Source organism: Panicum hallii, chromosome 9 (genome assembly GCF_002211085.1).
Source record: "Panicum hallii strain FIL2 chromosome 9, PHallii_v3.1, whole genome shotgun sequence".
Classification (NCBI taxonomy): domain Eukaryota; kingdom Viridiplantae; phylum Streptophyta; class Magnoliopsida; order Poales; family Poaceae; genus Panicum; species Panicum hallii.
Genome location: NC_038050.1, coordinates 31,367,417 through 31,387,932, shown reverse-complemented (window position 1 = coordinate 31,387,932; position 20,516 = coordinate 31,367,417). Strand labels below are relative to the sequence as shown.

At 44.4% G+C, this 20,516-nt stretch overlaps 1 non-coding gene across 1 annotated transcript; it reads right to left on the bottom strand.

Annotated features, from left to right (window-relative positions):
• Positions 1 to 19,701: 19,701 nt before the first annotated feature.
• Positions 19,702 to 19,808, bottom strand: LOC112878410. Its single transcript, XR_003225736.1, has one exon. It is a non-coding gene; the product is annotated as a small nucleolar RNA R71 (small nucleolar RNA).
• Between the last annotated feature and the right edge of the window lie 708 nt (positions 19,809 to 20,516).

The window sequence follows — 20,516 nt, the reverse complement described above, 5'->3', positions numbered from 1 at the left end:
CATGACATAAGCTAAACAAATTCAAGGTCTAAACACTGTGAGCTAGATTGTACAATTCTGGGAGATCAGACAACTTTCCCTTTTCATTGAAGAGTAGTCCATTTGGGGGAAGAACTTCACGGTGCAAAAAGGAAAGCAAGTCTCTTACAACCTTAGCCACGCCGACAGTAGCCATATCTCTTCCTTGCGATTCATCCTTGATGTTGGATTTAGAAACCTGGAATGAAAGCAAAAGGTGCTTTGTAATAGTAATGTCATGGGCTGCAATAAAAAAAATTGAAACATAGACAATGATAGGGAACTTACATCCTCACGGTTGACACGACTCCATTCACATACATAATAACCGCACAGGACAGTACCAGGAGGTTGTTTCTGACTGGTTGAACATAATGATATTGACAAATTAGGCTTGTCCTCTGGATGCTCGCCGCCAAGATTTTTGTAATAAAAACGGTATGCGCTGCATATAAGAATACCATTGTGAGAATACATTTGCTAAGTTGTAAGTACAAGTGTAAAATAGTCATACTTCTGTAAAATCCTCAAGAAGTCATTATATGCATCCTTTTCCATTCTCAGCGAGTCGAAGACCATGGCTGTACCACTCTTTGGAAAGATCTTGATACAAATGTAGTGGTCACTACATATACATATACGAAAACACATGTTAAGATCACGATTGCCATAATTTGTAGTTCAAAACCACGTGGAGAACTTACTTAAAGTGGTGCGGAGCTATTATTAACTCCTTGCCATGTTGTACATGATTGTACATGGCTCGCCCGATGTATGCTGCCATTAGCCTCATTTTTTTTCTTTGATTCTTTTTGACTGCTCTCTCAAATTCATCATCATCAAGGTCTTTGTATTCTTCTCCATGTCTCCGAACAACTTCTTTGTAGCGAGCTTGGGATATCATCAATGGATCAAGAAACCCTGTCTGAAGTTGTTTCTTCTTACCATCTATGTACTGCATCCTACATGTAAGAAGCAATAGTTGTTAGAATCTGTGCTGTACAAAACTAACAGACATTAAAGTTTAGAGGTACTTACAAGCAAAAGAGGGTTAAGTAGTTGGTTTCCATCCTTTTTCGATGGTACAACGACCACAGATCGTCAAAGAATAAATGCCGCACAGCATCTACATTATCTTTGCTCCAAAATGCATCATCTGGCACAACATATGAGAAGCCCTCGAGTTTGTGTTTGTTGCTAGCCACCATGTACCACTCATGCATTGTAATCTCTGCAGCCGACAACTTAGAAAGTTGCACCGTTGTCAAGAACGGCCTCCCATTCACAAATTTAGGAGGAACATTCCATCTTCTTCCCATACCTCGAGCTTGTCTTTTAATTGGGACCGTGTGCGTACTCCACAAGATGCTGATTCTGCTTTTGACTGATCTGTCATAACTCTCTTCAACCTTTCCAAGTAGCGTGTCACAACTTCTGCCGGTTTCTTGACATTGTCAGTGGCTATTTGTTGATGAATTTTCTTTGAAGTACTTGGCCCTGCAACATTGGTGTCAACCTTTGCTTCCTTTCTAATGTCAGCATCAACATTCTGAGGAACAATTCTGTCCACATCCCCCTCCTCAACTGCCTTCTTCAGAGGTGATATGACTGTTTCACTAGTTTTGTGGGAGGCCGGTGCTATACTTTCCTGCACCATGGGGATTGAACTATCTTTCTGTTGCATGGGTGTTGAAGTTGGTGTTGGTGACTTATGACGCGATAGAGGGCTTGAGATCAGCTCATCACCCAACTTAATGTCGCGTCGATGCCAAAGGACCAACTTATTCACTGCTTGCTGCAAAGTCATGATCCCCTCAATTGGATAGTCTATCTCCCAATCTTCACAACCACTATCTGTGATCTCTAGAACTTGGACCACAGCATAGAATGGCGGAACAGGACTATCATTGCAGCAAAGCAGTCCTGGTTTTACCACACCAATAGCAGCCTGTTTTGTTTTTGTCCCAGATCGATTGATTGGAATATGAAGACGGCAAGGCGTGTCCTCAACAATGAAGTCTACAGGGAACTTGGTGCCCGATCCCAAGCTTTGCACAGATCCTACACTGCTAGGGACTAGAGGTGGACTCATGGGGCCTGGATGCTGTTCACTCGGTACACATCCTATTTCTTTCATTCTCTTCATTGCTTCACTAATAGCCTTCTGTACCCTTTCATCAATAGCCTCTTCAAGGGTCCTTTTCGCCTTCTCATGTTTCCTGTATGACGCTGCATACTCTGGAAATGCCTCTCTCCAGGAAATCTTAGAAGAGATTCACCGAGCCCGTCCAGTGTGTTCAGGAGTGCCTAGTGCTGCAGTTAGTATGTCATTCTCCCTCCGAGGCTTAAACTCGCCCTTCTTTCTCTTTTCTGCATATTCTTGAACTTTTTCTGCAACTTCACCAACCAATTCTAGATTCAACAGTTTGCCCTCATTTGTCAAACCTGCACGAGCTAAGATCCAACGAAGAGCTCGCTCATCGATATCTTTTAATAATGGGTCCAAAGTGCCATTGGCCATAGCTTCCTCAATTATCCTGTTCCACTCCATTGCTTTAGGGAGATATCCGGTTGACCCGAGGCGATGGGGGTGTTTGTTCTTCTTTGCTCTCTGAGAATTAGTTTCGCTCAGCTCTATGGCCTTCGGTTCGGTCTTCTGACGAACAAATTCCTCCCACTGAGCTTGTGTGATTTTCCCCATTTTCTTCAGCGGAGGAACCCTGTTCTTCTTAACAAAATCCCTATTCATCTCAACCTTCCACCCACGAAACCTCCTGGCCATAGTAGAGAGCATCGACTTCCTTACTGCATCCTCCGTGCCTTTCGGGACCCTGAATGACTCTGACAACTTAGCCCATAGCCTATTGCGGGTGTCGGCATCCAAATCCTTCCACTTCTGAAGTGTGATTGGCACTATATCTCTGACAATAGCCCCACAGGCATTTCGGAACTTTGTAACCACATCAAGTGGTTCTTCAGGAAACCCCTCTGCATTGAGCTTTGTTATGTACATGACTGCACCGGCCTTCAGCTGATTGGGACCTCGTGGCCCTCGTTTCCGCTTCTGTGAAACAGATGATTCAGCCACCGGAGCTTCCTCTGTGTTTCCTGTAGAGCATGCCTCCTCTTTCTTCTCTTCATTTGAGACCTATATATTCAAACAATTGATAGCCTTTAATATATGGACATATTTTAGATGCTACATAATTTAAGTTATCAGGCTGATTTCTATTTACCTCCTCTTCGTTGGGAATATAGTCAGCATCAAGCTCATCTGAAGTTTTTCTCTGTCTCGGAGGTATGGGTGTTGAAGGATTGTCATCACTAGAATTATCCTCCTCCCCGCTGCCTTCACTGGAACTGCTTGATGTCTGCCAATGGAGTCTGGTCGCGTCTTCATTAGATTTGTTACAGACACCGGTCAAGTCCATATCATCCATCCTAGTAACAAATATAAGCACTGCACATCAGTAGAAAAAATTAAGCTAATTCTATGTAACTGAAAACGATGAATCAATGCAATTCAGATCAAGAATACATGCTATCTTAGAACATAAGAGGCAGTTCATGCTAACAAATAGAGGTTAACATAAGAGGCAGTTCATGTATTGTTATCATCTAGGAAGAACAACTGTATTCTGTAAAGGGCAGTGCACTAGAGCAGCATCTAGGAAGAACAATTGATGTACGTATATGTAAACTGTGAGGCAGAGAATCAACTACAAGAAGGCCAACAGGAATAGGTACAACCGTGGCTGCACTGGGCGAGGGGGCGGCGGCACTCGGCTCGGGGACGGCGGCCCTCCGCTCGGGCACGACGGCACTCCGCTCGGGGACGACGCCCCTCCGCTCGGGGACGGCGGCCCTCCGCTAGGGCACGGCGGCGCTCCGCTCGGGGACGGCGCCGCTCACGGCGGCCCTCCGCTCGGGCACGGCGGCACTCCGCTCGGGGACGGCGCCCCTCCACTCAGGGACGGCGGCCGTCCGCTAGGGCACGGCGGCACTCCGCTCGGGGACGGCGCCGCTCCACTCGGGGACGGCGGCGCTCCGCTCGGCTCGAGGATGGCGCGGCCCTCCGGCCGGCAAGGGGATGGCGGCGGGGATGGACACGGCTGGCGCGGTAGGCGGTTTAGAAAATTTTGTCTGGCGGCGCGCCTCCGGGAGGGAGATGAAAATTTTGTTTGGGGCGCGCCTGCGTGGGACACATAGGCATCCATCTGTTCACAAGCGCTTTTTCGTTGACGACCGCCTGTGATGTAGAACATCACAAGCGCTTCTTCTTCACGACCGCTTGTGAAGTGGAACATCACAAACGCTTTTTCCTTCCCGACCGCTTGTGAAACCACTTGCGATGCGCTTTTCCTTCCCAACCGCTTTTTCCTTCCAGTCCGCTTGGGATAACTTTTTACAAATTTGGGTCTTATGAAATTTCGTTTCAGAATAATCTGTGTGTGAACGTTGGATAAATCTTTTGGTACAATTTCTACATATCATATAGTGCATGAGTGTCGCTGCATAGAATTTTCATGAATTTTTGAGTTCGGTAACTATTTAATTGTATTTAAGTGAATTTCTACATGCTTCTTGAGAGTAATTCGAACTTGAACTAAGACTACGAACAATATGTCTCAAAAAAATTCCTGAAAAATATATATTGTTTGATGTGTTATATTATTGACTAATTTCCAGAAAATGATCCAAAATTTAATTTTTTATTTACTAAAAAAGGTACCTTTGCTCTGTGTGATGGCAACAAATAAATCTAATAATATGGATATTTTGTCCAAAAAATCTATAACTTGACATGGCATCATACTGGAAAGTGAAGGTGCACCAAAGCCTTATAGCGGGAAACTCGTTTTTGAAATTGTAAAAAACATTCAGGTTGTATTCGGAAAGGGGAAAAAAACAAAGGAGAAAAAAGAAAGAGAACTGACCCTTCAACTGACACAACTTTCAAGAAGCAATCGATTTTTTTCAAGTACCTCCCATACTGGAAGGATATGGAAATTTGCCACAGCATTGATTTGATGCATGTAACAAAGAATGTTTTTGATAGCATCATTGGAACCTTACTGGGCATGCCGAGTAGGACAAATGATGGACTTAAGTCACGCCAGGACCTAGTAGATCTTCAAATCAGATCGGAACTTCATCCAGTGGATAGTGGCAAAGGGAAGCCTTACCTTCCCCCAGCTAGCTACAACTTGACAGTTGAGGAGAAAACAAAAATTTGCAAATGTTTGCGTGGGATCAAAGTGCCCACAGGTTTCTCATCCAATATCAGCAAACTAGTTAGGATGAAGGACTTGTCTCTATTTGGTTACAACTCTCATGACTGCCATATGATGATGACGGTGTTCCTCCCAATTGCGGTAAGAGCCCTCGAAACAGAGCATGTCAAAGTTGTCATCACACGTTTGTGTTACTTTTTCAATGCAGTGTCACAAAAAGTAATAGCTTTAGAAGACTTGGACTATCTGAAGGCATACATCATCGAGACTATGTGCAAGCTTGAAATGTGTTTTCCTCCATCATTTTTTGATATGCAAGTACACCTTATCATACATCTCGTGGATCAGATAAAAATATTAGGGCCACTATATTTACATCATATGTTTCAGTTGGAGCGGTACTTGGCAGTGTTAAAAGGTTATGTGCGAAATCGCGCTCACCCAAAGGGTTCAATCATGGAGGGATACACTACAGAAGAAGTGATTGAGAGCTGTATAGATTACATCAGAGATGGAACAATGATAGGTGTGCCTGTACCTAAACATGAGGGTAAACTATGTGGGAGAGGGAGAATGGGCAGGAAAACTTTCCGCGTCGAGGATTACAAGATAGTACATTGTGCTCATGGTAGTGTACTACAACATCTCGCGATAGCCGAGCCTTACATTGAGGAACACCTAGATGAGCTTCGTAAAGAAAATCAGAACCGCACAGAGGACTGGATCATGAGGGAGCACAAACATCATTTTAGCGAATGGTTAATGGACAAAAACATCCCATCCGGAGACTCTTTGGAAGAGAAAACAATGAGGAATTTGGCTTCTGGACCATCGTGTTTAGTGACATCATGGCAAGCATATGACATCAATGGGTACACATTCCACACTAAATCAAAAGACATGAAAAGTGTTGTGCAAAATAGCGGTGTTCGTATTGATGCTTTTGACCTACAGGGACAGAAGACCACATATTTTGGATTCATAGAGGAAATATGGGAACTTGATTATGGTCCGAGCTTGAAAATACCCTTATTTAGGTGCCAATGGGTACAACATCCCGGGGGGGTGACAGTGGACAACTACGGACTCACACTGGTAGACTTAAAGAAAGTAGGATATAAAGATGACCCATGGGTTCTCGCCGAATGTGTTGCACAAGTGTTCTATGTACTCGATCCATCAAATGAGAAGTGCCATGTAGTTATTTCTGGAAAGCAAAAAATTGTTGGAGTTGAGAATGTGGGAGACGGAGATGAGGAATACAATAAGTATGAAGAGATGTCCGTCTTTAATGGTCCTGAGAGAATCAAGCGTGTGGAAAAGAAAATTGATAAGAACTTGAAGCCATACATGCGGAAAAATGGTAGTTCATGAAAAATTGTATAAATCAAATTGTATTTGTCATGTGTCCGATCGACTATGTATTGTGGTTACCAATGAATTTAAAATCTCTCAAGTTCTCTATGTGTGCTATTTAAATTCATTCACATATATATATGGTGGTTTTCTACTAACAATATAAATGCTCATGTTGATGCTAAAGGTCACGGTTAACTGATTTGTTTTGCCTATATGTGCAGCAATGCCCAGGAGAGGTCTCAGCTAGAAGGATCATTTGTTGGAGCTTATTATAGTGTTACATATTAATTTGTTACTTGTAGATTATAGAAATTTCCCTTCTGTGATTCTGTATTTATCTATATTGGACTTGAAAGAATATCGATTCTGTGATTCTGTATTGATCTATATTGGACTTGAGTATATTTCATTCTGTGATTCTGGACGAAGGGCCTCTGTCTATGCAATTTTACTCGGTTTGGTATTCACATACAAGCGGTTCTATTTAGCTTGACCGCTTGTGATACGTATCCAGCGTCACAAGCGTTCCCTGTTACAGACCGCTTGAGATATGAATCCATCACAAGCGGTTAAGATTCTAAAACCGCTTGTGATACTTAAACATCACAAGCGGTTTGAATGGCCTGGCACATCTCAAGCGGTTTTACAACCTAGCCGCTTGTGATGGAAAAAGGCTACCGCTTGTGTAGAGCCATATTGTACTAGTGCTTGTAGATCAAGGATTTCCCACGCCCCTGGCATCGTTTTTCCTTGGCCCCTTTAATCTGATATTGTGCATCGTCAAGTGCTCATTTGTTGCCTAAGCAACAGGGAAAGAACTTGTGTTATTTAAGTTGAGCACGTGCGTCCGGCATATCACAAGAAGTCAAATGAAGCATGATGCTGAATTAATAACTCTGATTTTCTCTACGTATTCACCGGCTATTTTTTTAGAGAAAAGTTATTTTATTCTTACCCTTAACTATAGGTTGGTTTTAAATTTTCATTCCTCAGCTACGAAACCAAAACTGTGTATATTCAACCTTTTTAAACGGCCAACGTTTTAGATTTGGCTCGAAAGTAGAGTGATTTTGGTGATGGGTGCTGATGAAGGTAAGATAATTTCAGGAAGGCTGACGGCCCATTCTATTCAACGCACAGATGATCTAGAAAAAATCATCGGAAGCTGGGATCAAAGGTGATGTGGCATTGGTCAAAGATGATGCGGTTTCGGTCAAAAAGCGGTCAGAGGAAGTTCGAATCGGACCGGTAGATGATGTCAGCAAAAGATCATATGGAAGTCAGGTTTCCTTCTGAAATATCTTCTAAATATGGCAGTTTATCGCTCAAGAAGTTTGTTGGAGTCGTGTGAACTTAGAAGTTTTATAATGAGGCTATGAATGATAGCAGTTAGGATTTTGTAAAGAACAATCATCAATCAATACAATTTTTTTGGCACTTCGCCAAAACCCTAAAAGTAGAGTAGAGTAGATCTCAGCGAATTCTTCAACAAGTAGGCCTGCATCGGATCGATCTCCGGCTTGTTGGTAAATTCGTGTTTATCAAATTCTCTAGGCTTTAGCTACTGGTGCATCGCTGTAGTTTTGTCTAGATTAATCTATAAGTTATCGATTTTTATCAAATTCTCGTGAGGCTGTATCGTTCAATCTCTTGCTAGTTCTTAATAGATTTCATAGTTTATCCGGTGGTAATTATCGGGTTATCGGCTCTGCCTAACCTTTTCTTGCAGATATTTCATAGCCGAACTATCCTTTGATTATGGCTACCACCATCAAGTTGTCCACGATCTTGGATTTCGTTGCAACAGTCAGATCGGCTAGTTCACTTGATCTATCATTGTTATCTCAGGCTGTCTCGGTTAAGTCCGATCCTTAAGTAATGATGCTGGGTCAAGTCTTATCCATCAGATTTGTCGGCCAGTCAATGATGACATGATAGAGATGGCTTGACGGTTTCAATCGGCCTCATGGCCGATCATGAGCTTAATGCTAAGAATAGATCCTAGTGTAATTCAATACATCGGTTAGTTATACTCGGTTTGTCGTCCAGCTGTTAGCGCTGTCTTGGTTGAGTCCAATCCGACTAATGGTGACGATAAATTTAGTCCAATTAAACGTGTGCATTTAATTACAAGGTTTTTATTTCTTAATCCTGCTTTATTTTAGAATCGGCTTGGCTGCCGATGCATGGTTTTATGTATTGGATGTTCTGGCCGAAGCACTTCTTGAAACTATTTGGAACTCATGTTCCTTGTTGTTTTACTGATTAAATTTATTTTCTCTTATTAATTGTAGATCAAATTGACTAGCACGTCCCGAACCCAATTTGTAGTACCTGCACTGGAGATAAGCATATCTCCCAGGCCTTAGCGTGTCATGCTCCGCAAGATTCACATCCAATTTTTGCAGCAACATGCTTTTTGGCATGCCCGGTGGGACACGACAACAACAACTTCACCATTCCCGAAAACCACAGCGCGAAGGATGTCATCAAGGTCACCTTTGAGGAGCTCGATGACGAAAAGAAGAGGCTGGTTCAGGCCAACACAGATGCGTTCACCAAGCTCTATTTGGAATCTTTCAGCAAGACTAAAAGCAAGGTGATCCAGAAGAGCTAATTGCCGACACCAACCATCACGGTAACCAGCACCACGGATGGGTCGGCTGAGTCATTCGGCGCGCGGAACATTCAAGAGACGATTGACATGGTCGTTAATCACACATTGGTCAATCAATCTAGCGTTTTGGTGAATACCTTAGCCAATTTGATCAGACAGGTAGCTGGTGGGACTCCAGGGCAGCAGATGGGTCGCGCATACTTCTCAGTAGATCCATTGGCTGCTGACAAAGGCAAGAACCCTCAGGAGGAACCCCCTCCCAGTTCCCAAAGTGCCACCGCCGATCCCTTCGGCGCAACAGCTGGCAAGTGGGCCACCGTTTACAGTTCCTCATCCGATGAGTGGCTATCTTTCGAACCTCCTGTGCTGCCTCCGGAGAGGTCTCAGCAAGCACCTTCCGCACACGGGGGGCATCAGCAATTAGTGCCGATATTGCACGCCCAAGATTATCAGCAAGCCTTGGCCCGTCATCAGCTCGGAGGCGAGCAGGGTGCCTACCCTAACATGTAGAACTTTGCACAAGACGTCCCTGAATCGTACTTCCTGACTGCGGGGTATCAGGCTAATGCAGCACATGGTGGGCCTCCTCCTGGCTATCACTTGGCATCTGATTATAGAGGTTATCAAGGTCCACTTTAGGGAACTGCTCAGATGCCAATCCCAATCCTGGTGTCACTGATTACTCAGCCTGTCGCGCAGAATGAAGATTGGACTAGCAAGATAGCTGATGTGATCCAAAATCACTTTGGGCTGAAGCCTAAGGATCCTGCCGCATCCTTACCCTGAGGCGTTCGATCGTGTGCCCTTACCACATCGGTACAGGCTGCCAGACTTTTTGAGTTCTCTGGCTAGGACAACATATTGACCATTGAGCACATAAGCCAATTCCTTGCAGAGTGCAGAGAGGCTACCGCAGAAGATGCTCTAAGGGTTTGGCTGTTTCCACTTTCTCTGTCTAGATCACCTTTCACATGGTTCAAGAGCCTCGGGCATTTCATCCAGAGGGTATCGGCTCATGAAAGCCTCTATCAAGAATCTAGGGGTAGCCAATACCAGAAGAAGGTTGCTTGTGTGGGCTCTCTTGAGTCAGATTCTAAGGAGGACAATGAGATCGGCCTAGCTAAATGGACCAGAAACAAGAATCCAGTATCGTGTCCATGGGTCAAGGCCAATACGGAGAAGTACAGCTTCGACGTTAACAAAGCTGATCAGATATTTGATTTCCTATTAAGGGAGAAGCAGATTCAACTTTCCTTGAATCATAATGTCTCATCGGCTGATGAGCTGAAAAACAAGAAGTACTGCAAGTGGCACAATTTGAATTCCCATAGTACTAACGAGTGCAAGGTCTTCAATCAGCAAATTCAATCAGCTATCGAGCAAGGAAGAATCCAGCTGGAAGAAAGCAAGAAGCCGATGAAGATTGATCAGCATCCTTTCCCTGCAGCAAACGTCAACATGGTGGAGCTCGGGGGAGGGAAGACTAAAGTGTTGATGTCAGAAAGGGCAAGAGAATCCGGATTGGTTGACCCAAAGGTCCAGGTGTTGGCCGATGAAACTAAGAATAACGATCATCGTGCTCGTCAGGATGACCAACACAAGGCGGGATGGACTTCTGGAGATACGCGCCATCCGAGAGTTACATCACAAATGTTGTTGGACAAGTACAAACATTAGCAGGAGAGGGATCAGAGGTGCCGTGACGTAGAACAACACGATCAGGAGTCGCACTGGCGCTGCCCTTTCTTCACCTACTGCTGGAACGAAGGCTTGAGGCTGCCTTCGGTTCGAGATTACCTAGAATGCAATAGGCGTCAAGGAGAATGCACGAGGCAAAGTCACTCCGTTCATGATTGGATTGAGCACCGATCGACAAGCGGTCAGGAGAATACAATCATCATGATTAGCCAAAAAAAAGAGATTCTGTACATGAAAGGTTAAGGTTCCCGCAAGAACAATTTGCTGGGCAGAGCCGAGGTGAAGAATCGGATGAACCAGCGTACCGCCGCGAGTATATTCCTAAGCCAAACCCACAATGGTGCCCTGGGGGTTTGACTAGGTCCCACAAATGAAGAGTGCAGCGTGTCAGGCAGACTGAGCAGCTCGAGCTGGAAGCTGAGGCCGCCAAAATCTGCCACCCTAAGAAAAAGGCCGATGAACCTGGAACATCGGCCGATATAAATATGGTCTTCTTCCTACCTGCAGAGTATCGGAATCAGCCAAACGAGGCAGATGAAGAAGAAGCTGTTGCGCACTTGGTACTACACCCTCAGCAAGCACGCTTCGACAAGGCAAAGGGAGAAAAGCATTGGTATCTCAAAGCTTTATACCTGAAGGGCTTTGTTGATAGGAAGCCGATGACCAAGATGTTTGTAGATGGAGGTGTTACTGTCAATCTCATGCCGTATACCACATATTGGAAGCTTAGGAATACTCAAAAAGATTTGATCAAAACCGATATAATGCTCAAGGACTTCAATGGGAATTCCTCGCAAGCTAGAGGGGTTCTGAACGTGGAGCTCACTATCGGCAGTAAGACTTTGCATACAACTTTCTTTATTATTGATGGAAAAGGGTCTTACAACTTGCTCCTTGGATGCGATTGGATTCACACAAATTGTTGCATTCCTTCCACCATGCACCGATGTCTTATCCAATGGCAAGGTGATGACGTTGAAATAGTATCGGCCAACACAACTGTTAGCATCACCACGGCCAATGCGTCAGCTTGGTGAGTTCGACGGGATAGAGTGCATGTCAGGAAAAGCATGGGAAGGAGAGTTCTTGCAGATGTCTAATTTGGGACAGAAGCCGATCCAAGCCATCAGCTTGGATAGTTAGTTTTGATGAATAACGAGTTCAACGGAGAAGGCCAGAAAGGACGCTAGGTGATATTGGTCGATGAATTAGAAGAAGGAAAGCATCACCCTAGTTTTCATATTGCCTCGAGGGGCAAGTCCCGAGTTTGTTGGATCGATTTGGCCAGATTGAACGGATGACCAAATATAGCATTTGATTTTCCTCGAGAATATGTGAAAGGATAAAAGTCGATGTAAGCAATAAAGCATCGACTAAGAAATAGCCGATACAACAAGTATCGCCTTTAGAGCAAAAATATTTACACCCAGTGTTTTGTTCTTCGCCGTGATGGGCATGTCGTACCAAAGTATTGAATCTGCCACGCAGGGCTCAAAAGTGTTAAGCGTTTAAAGCTGATGTACAGCTGAATGTCTTACAACAATCCCAGAGCTCTTTGGATTGCTTCTATCGCTTGCAGGCGGATGCCGTTGGCTATGTGCTTGTTATCTTCCTCGTATGTTCCCGACATTGACTTAGAAGCATTATGGGGTAGCCTGGCCTAATGGGTGAAGGCGGAGTATTCATCCTTGGCTTGGCTAACAAGAATCGGAACACGTTCTAGCCTAGCTGTTTCAGTTGTGATAGCCTCCCGTGTTTTCTGAAGCTCCCTCACTTGTTCTGCTTCTTTGATTTTTGGCCGATCAAGCTTTGCAGAAATCATGGTTAATGAGGCTTCTATTTTAGAGATCTTTTGCTTGATCTCTTTGGTGTGAGCCCTGTTGCTTTATTTCTGGTCCTGACAGGCGGCACGATCGGCTATGCATCTTTTTGCCTCTAAGATAAAGGGTTGAAAGCCTTCAATGTAAGCAGCTGGGGCCAGGACTAATGCCAAGTCAGGAGCCAATGAGTTTTTCACCTCAGCAAGGATGGATCAGATCGGCCCCGTATCCTGCACCAGAACGTCAGGTCTTGCTCAAGGACTTGGAGAATGCCTTGGAGTTTGAATTTGACGCTATCAGGGATGTTCTTGTGCTGATCCGAGCTGATTTCTTCAGCACCAGTTGCTTCTTCCATGTCCGATGAGAACAAGCTACTTGAGGGGGTGTCCTGTTCCTGGAGAGAAAGAGTAAATTCTGAATTGTAAGAGAAATTCTGGAAGGACATGGATAAGTTAAGGAAAATACTTGTTTCCATTGCTCGGGGTTGAAGACCGGAGATGGTAGCTTGAGGGGCGTTATGGCTGATGAAGAAGGGATGTCCGATAGGATTGCTGCATCGGCTGATGGCTTAGGGGTTTGTTCCTTTCCCTATGTTATTAATAGAATATTTCTTGTTGGAGAGAGGGTCGGACACCCTCAGGATCATCTAGGTAGCCAGATGAACAAAATCAAAGGAAAAGGTTCGATATAAAACAAGGATAGTCTCAGAGTATCGGAGGACTTACTGTTTCGTTGAAGGTGGGATTATCCTGGGGAGTGGCCATGGTGTCATCATTCGTGTTCAATGGCATAGCAGGAGGGATGCTCCCACGTGCTGAAGCCGATGCCTATTCAGTTGATTTAGCATGGAGGAACTTTGCAAAAGCCCGGTTTATTCTTTCTTGAGATTTCTTGAGATTGGTTTCTATGTATACCTCTCTCTCCGCACTAGATATCAGGACCGAAGATGGAGCTTCTTCTTCTGGAATTTGTGGGAAATTCTCCGGTAGATTGGTTGTCGAACTTGGCTGAGGAAGTGCAATGCCCAATTCCTAGGAACATGAGAAGATGATGTATCGTTTCAAGTGAGTAAAGATATTGGAAGCTATCGAAGGGATACTTGGACAACTTGAATCAAGCCAGCGGCTATGGTAGATATGTTTGGGGGAGGAGTTGTGTTGGCCGATGCAAAACTGATAGTTGTTCGTCTCTTCTTCTTGGAGGTGGTCTTGGTGGCGAGCATCCATTTTCCTTTCACAATTTTTTGTACTGAAGGATCTTTATGGCCGATCAAGGGGTTCTCTATCACTAGGCAATATTTGATCGGCCTACCACTAGCGCTCGTCAGTGGAGGCGATGTTTCTATCAACTGCAAAGGGAATAACAGCACATCAATTAGCAAAAACAGGTGTACTATGAGAGATAGTGATTCAAAGAAAGTTGAGAAATACCTCATTGGTGGTGGGGTGTATTCCGGGTTGATCTTGGCGCAGTATAGGGCAACTGGCTGATTCCTCATATGAAGCTTCTATTCAAACCACCAAGAGTTGTATTATGGACAAGAAAAGGGAGTTGGGGCAGGAGCCCAATTAACGGGTTCAGTGTAAACCAGGTCATCAGTCAAAGCTTTTAGTCAGCCTATTCCAAAGCCGAGCCCACAATATCTCTAGATTGAATGTGATCCATGAAGAAAAGGTGGATCGGCAATTGCCCGAGGCCAAATTGCCGTGCTACTGATAAAGGATGATAAAACTCATAAGAATACAATTTGGCCTTTCCATGACCAGAGCAGAAGTTGGTTGTCAAAAGGCATGGGGTGATTGCCACTTGAAAGGTTTTCTTACTGACATCTTTTGGATCACATATTCTATCAAACTTGAAGTAGTATGGCCTCTCAAATTGGTCTACATCAGGGCTACCATATGCAAACTAGGTCATGACATTGTCCTCAAGGCCGATATAGAATAATTTGAAGCAATTAGCCACTTTGTTTGGTGCCAATCTTTCTACAGGCATGGATGATACTGCCTCACCGAAGTTTGTGCATCGGTGACTCTTTGGGGTCCCATTCTCCAGATAATCAGCTCGAAATTCTTGTTGGGTGATTTCATGGCCGATGACCTTGTGAGTATATAAATTCAGCCAAAGTTGGAGAAACCACCAAGGACCGCCGATGTTGCCTGGAGGTTGATTGGTGGCTAGTTTTGTTGATACCTGATGTAGCATGCGGTAAACCGCCCGCAAGAGGTGCTTGCCTAGAGGAATCTTGACACCATATGCTAATCTTTGGTTGTGGGTCCGCAGGTTGAACCACAGAAGATGAACTTCTCTAACCACATGTTCAAGAAAGCTGTGTGCTCCCTGTGGTCGATGGTCCCTGTTCTGGCATGTCCTATAATGTACCCTTTCCAACCTTTTATTTCTTTGGTTGCTAGTTGATGGGAAGACTTGACAACAGTATCAAAGGGTGTGTCCGAACCAGAAATAACAAGCAGATATGAGCAAACTTTCATGCTTTCCCATATCGGCGAGGGATAGAGTTATACATTGATCGATCTCTATTTTCTCCTAGGTTCCTCTGTTGGAATTGGCCATCTTCATATACCAATCTTTCCATCATGGTACTAAGCTGGGCCAAGATCGGAAGCTCTGAGTCCAATCGGCCGTGTCCATGGAAGCGTGTTTGTACGGGAGCCTACGGGTTTCCAGGTTTATAAATTCGATGGGATCTGGATTGCCCATTGGACCCAAGAAAAGCAGAGAAGAGCCTTCCTCTCTAGGGATCAAAATCTGGTTCTCCATATTCTACGAGTAAAAAAAGAAGATGGAGAAAGGGATAAGAACGCCACTTCGGAAGGGTTTTCTGGTAGGTAAAAATCAATCGAATGCGGAAAGGTAAAAAAGATCACCTCTAAAATCCTTGGGGCCACCATTGATGAAGAACCCGATGTCGCCACAGCCAATGAAGAACCCGCTGCCGCCATTGAAATGAGGACCTGATGAATTCGAGGGATGCAGTGCAAGTTCGTCACCCAGAGGTTGAGGGGAGCAGATGGGTGAATGGATGCGGAGACGTTGGGTGACGAGGAGCTTGAGCAAGAATTACCGACAGTGGATTTTTTTGGCAGGGAGATGAAAATAAGTTAGAGAGATGAAGCGTGCGCGAGTGGGTTTTAAAGGGATAAGCCCAGCAACAGCTCGGGGATAGAGGAACCCATAGGTGTAATTTGAAAAGACCAATGAGTACGGTGGAAATCGAGGTGTTGTTTGAAGTCAGATCTCCGCAGAAGATCATCATGACTTGCAGGAATTTTGAAACAAATTATTTATTCTGAAATTGGGGGCCATGTGTTAATGTCAAAATTTTGCAAGTACAATTTTGGTAGGCAAGACTAGAGCCGATGGAGGATTTTAGGAAGGCTGACGACCCATTCTATTCAAGGTATAGGTGATCTAGAAAAAATCATCCGAAGCTGCGGTCAAAGGTGACATGGCACTGGTCAAAGATGATGTGGATTAGGTCAAGAAGAGGTCAGAGGAAGTTTGAATTGGACTGGTAGATGACGTCGGCAAAAGATCTTATGGAAGTCCGGTTTCCTTCTGAAATATCTTCTAAATATGGTAGTTTAAGTTGTTTCTTTTCGCTCAAGTTTGTTGCAGTCATGTTAAGTTAGGATTTTTAGTATTAGGCTATAAATAATAGCAATTAGGGTTTTGTAAAGAACAATCATCAATCAATACAACTTTTCGTGGCACTTTGCCAAAACCCTAGGAGTAGAGTAGAGTAGATCTCAGCAAATTCTTCAGCAAGTAGGGCTACGTTGGATCGATCTTCGGCTTGTTGGTAAGTTTGTGTTTATCAGATTCTCTAGGCTTTACTACCGGCGCATCGCTATAGCTTCATCTTGTCTAATCTATAAGTTATCAATTTCTATCAAGTTCTCATAAGGCCGCATCGTTCAATCTCTTGCTAGTTCTTAATAGATTTCACAATTTATCCAGTGGTAGTTATTGAGTTATCGGCTCTACCTAACCTTTTCTTGCAGAGATTTCATAGCCCATCTATCCTTTGATTATCGCTACCACCGTCAAGTTGTCCACGATTTTGGATTTCGTTGCGACGGTCAGATCGGCTGGTTCGCTTGATATATCATTGTTATCTCAAGCTGTCTTGGTTAAGTCCGACCCTTGAGTAATGATGCTGGGTCAAGTCTTATTGGTCAGATCTGTCGGTCGGTCAATGATGACATGATCGAGATGGCTTGACGGTTTCTATCGGCCTCATGGCCGATCATGAGCTTAATGCTAATAATAGATCCTGTGTAATTCAATGCATCGGTTAGTATACTCGGTTTGTCGCCCATCTATTACCACTGTCACGGTTAAGCCTGATCCGACTAATGGTGATGATAGATTTAGTATAATTAAACATGTGCATTTAATTACAAGGTTTTTATTTCTTAATCCTGCTCTCTTTTAGAATCGGCTTTGCTGCCGATGCATGGTTATATGTATCGGACGTTCTGATCGATGCGCTTCTTGAAACTATTAGGAACTCCAGCCGATACGTTCCTTATTGTTTTACTGATTAAATTTATTTTCCCTTGTCAATTGTAGGTCAAATTAACTGGCACGCCCCGAATCCGATTTGCAGAACCTGCACTGGAGATAAGCAAAGCTCCTAGGCCTTAGTGTGTGTTGAAGGCCATAGAATCACACTTTGCCCGTCAACTTCTCAGCAATAAATAGAGCTTTGCATTAGGTTCCATACATATTTTATTTAAAATAATAAAGTTTCATAAATTTTGTATTAATTGTGATTGCAGGAGTACGTGGCATAAATTTCAGGCAAAATGGGTGAAAACCCAGGCCGACCAGCCTCCCTTAGGCCAGCCAGCCGGCACCTCCTCGGATTTCCACGTCACTGATCCAGGGGCAAGGAAACACACTTACCTTGCTCATGAGCTGTGCACTTGAAGTCGGTTTGATCCAATGACCCGAAAGGCTTCACCCATGGATTAAAGGGCCCATCTACATGCAAGACTCAGGCAATCACCTAAGAACCGCCTCCCTGGATGACATGCAAGTGTTGATCATCAAGTCGGTGCAATGGAGGGACGAGACGTGCCACAGCCAGGCCGACCAGCCTGGATGAGGCAGGCCAGCCTCCAACTGCTCTGCTTCGGACAAACGCAACCTCCGCCACCACCAGGAGCGTATTAGGACCATCCAGGAGAAGGGCGGTGCCATGCGGCCACCATCCCAGGCCGGACGGCCTGGATGAGGCCGGGCGGCATAGGATTCACGCAACTGTCACAACCGTTTTACCGGCGTCCTCTTCAGCACCTCCACACTATAAATAGAGGGGCATCTCAGCTTGTAAATACACACCAAGGAGTTCTCTTCACTTATTTCACTTTCTAGAGTTAGTTTTAGTAGTCTGGGTCTTAGAGTTGACTTGAGCTTGTCTCAGGATTCCGAAGTCATTATCGGAAGTCTAGTATAGCTCTTGTATCTTTCCCTTTGACATTTTCTCAGTATAATTTATCTTCTTTACTTTTCAAGTCAGCTTACTTTCCGCATTTATTTATGTTTCCAAGTTATCTAGCTTCTGTGCGGAAGTCCTTCCCCCTAGCTTAGGCTTTATTATATTTCTTGTTTATTGGGATCTTACCTTGCGGGTTTTCTCGCCCAGACTAGGGGGCTCAAGTTAGTTCCCTAGGTTAAGGGGGATTTCTCTTGTCGGCCACAAGAGGAATCCTAACACCGAGTGCAGACGTGGTATCTGGCTTAGAGTTAGCTACAAAGTGTGTTCCACCCCATGGAACGGTGTGGTAGGCGGCAGGTGGTGACATCCCTGTCCATCCCTTGTAGACCACCACGTTCGGGTGTTTTCATAACAGTAGTTGTTGTTTGCCGTTGGACTCCCCTCTCACCCTTTTCTGCAGTCCTTCCTCTCTCTGGCCGCCGAAGTAAGCTCTTGGTTCCTGATAACAAGTTAGAAGCAAGGTTTAGACTAGTGAGGCTAGCTTGTTTTAAGAGTTTTTCTCGCTCGTTGTCCTCCCAGCTGCATACCGCTCTAAGGTTTAGAGTCTCCTGTGGCAGACAGTCATTTCTTGACCTTTATCTTATCTTTAATATATTGCTTATACCCATTAAGTTAGCTGGTTGATATCTTTGGTAAAAGTTACCATTCGCTTCTTCGATACTTTTTAACCATTATGCTTCCCCGAGGAAATTTACGATACCTTGGAATACTCCAAGGTGAAGTGCTACAGCGGTGATTGTGCGCTTGCAGAATACATATTCTATTGGGCATAAGAAATGCCAACAAGCATTTCTAGCACCATTGCCGGGGAAGTAATTGGCTAAAGATATGGTTGGATAGTTTGATAAAACTTACTGATTTATCGCCGCTAATTTTAGCGGGCTTACCATTGCTCTCTTTGTCTTTGTGATATATGCAAAGCAGTGCATGACCGGTTTTGATCTACCATACAACTTCAACCCAAATCCAGAAAGAATTGGGCGAATTGTCCGACGCAGAGTCGTCCCACCTCTGAAAAGACTTTTCTTAGGCCAAGGTTCGACAACACCAGCTTCATCACATATGGCTCATAAGACATTCCGTCAGTTCTCAGCCCTATCCAGCAGCCATATCCCTACTGGATTGAACACCGACCAATGCAATGAAGGCTTTGAGCTAAAGACTGGGCTTGTCAACACGGTCCAAGCAAGTCCCTTCTGTGGTAAGGCATGAGAGGATGGCAACGCTCATCTTTAGAACTTCCTGGAAGTGAGCAGCACAATCAACCCAAAAGGCACTACAATGGATAACATTCATCTTTGTCGGTTCCCATTCTCTCTGCTTGGGAAAGTAAATACATGGTTCTACACCAACAAGGATGCATTCACCACACGGGATGCCTGCTCTAATGCATTCCTGGCCAGGTACTTTCCGGTGGGCAAAACTAACACCCTTCGGAACAGGATTTCCAGTTTTCAACTACTCCAGGATGAGACACACCTGGAAGCCTGGGAATGTCTCCAGGAATACAATGCACCATGCCCACACCACGGCATGGAAGAGTGGCTGATCATTCAGAACTTCTTCCATAGCTTGAGCTAGCAAGCGCAAGACCACATAGACGCAGCAGCGGGAGCAGCATTCCTCTCTATAGATGTTGCAAGAGCTAAGGCACTCCTTGACAAGATTGCCTACAACCAGAGTTGGAAGGAAGATAGGCAGCCGGCACGTGCTAAAGGAGTGCACCAGATTGATCGTGTAGATATGCTGGCAGCAAAGATGGATCTTCTCATGAAAAAGCTGGAATCTCCGCATCAGGAAGTCAACAAGGTTATGGAATCTTGGACCACATGTGAGACATGTGGCAATACAGGGCACTCGGGCAACACTAGCCCGTCAACTCAAGAGGACATGAATTTCGTTGGGAACATCAATCCCAATAACTTAGGCTACCGTCCTCAGCAAGATTGGAAATCCAAGCCCAACCTCCCCTTTGGCCAACAGCAAGGTAAAAATTTTAATAAAAGTTTTCAGCCCGCACTTAAGGACTTAGTGTATGGCTAGAAACAAATTAATGATAACATTAGCAAGAAGTTTCAAGCTAATGATAAAATATTGGAGAGCTTTAACTTTGTTATGAAAAATCAGCTGAGTTTCAATAAAATGATAGAAACTCAAGTGGCTCACCTGGCATCATCTTGCCCTAACCATAACGAGGTAAAGCTACCCGGGCAACCGGAAGTAAATCCCATGGAAAGTGTGAA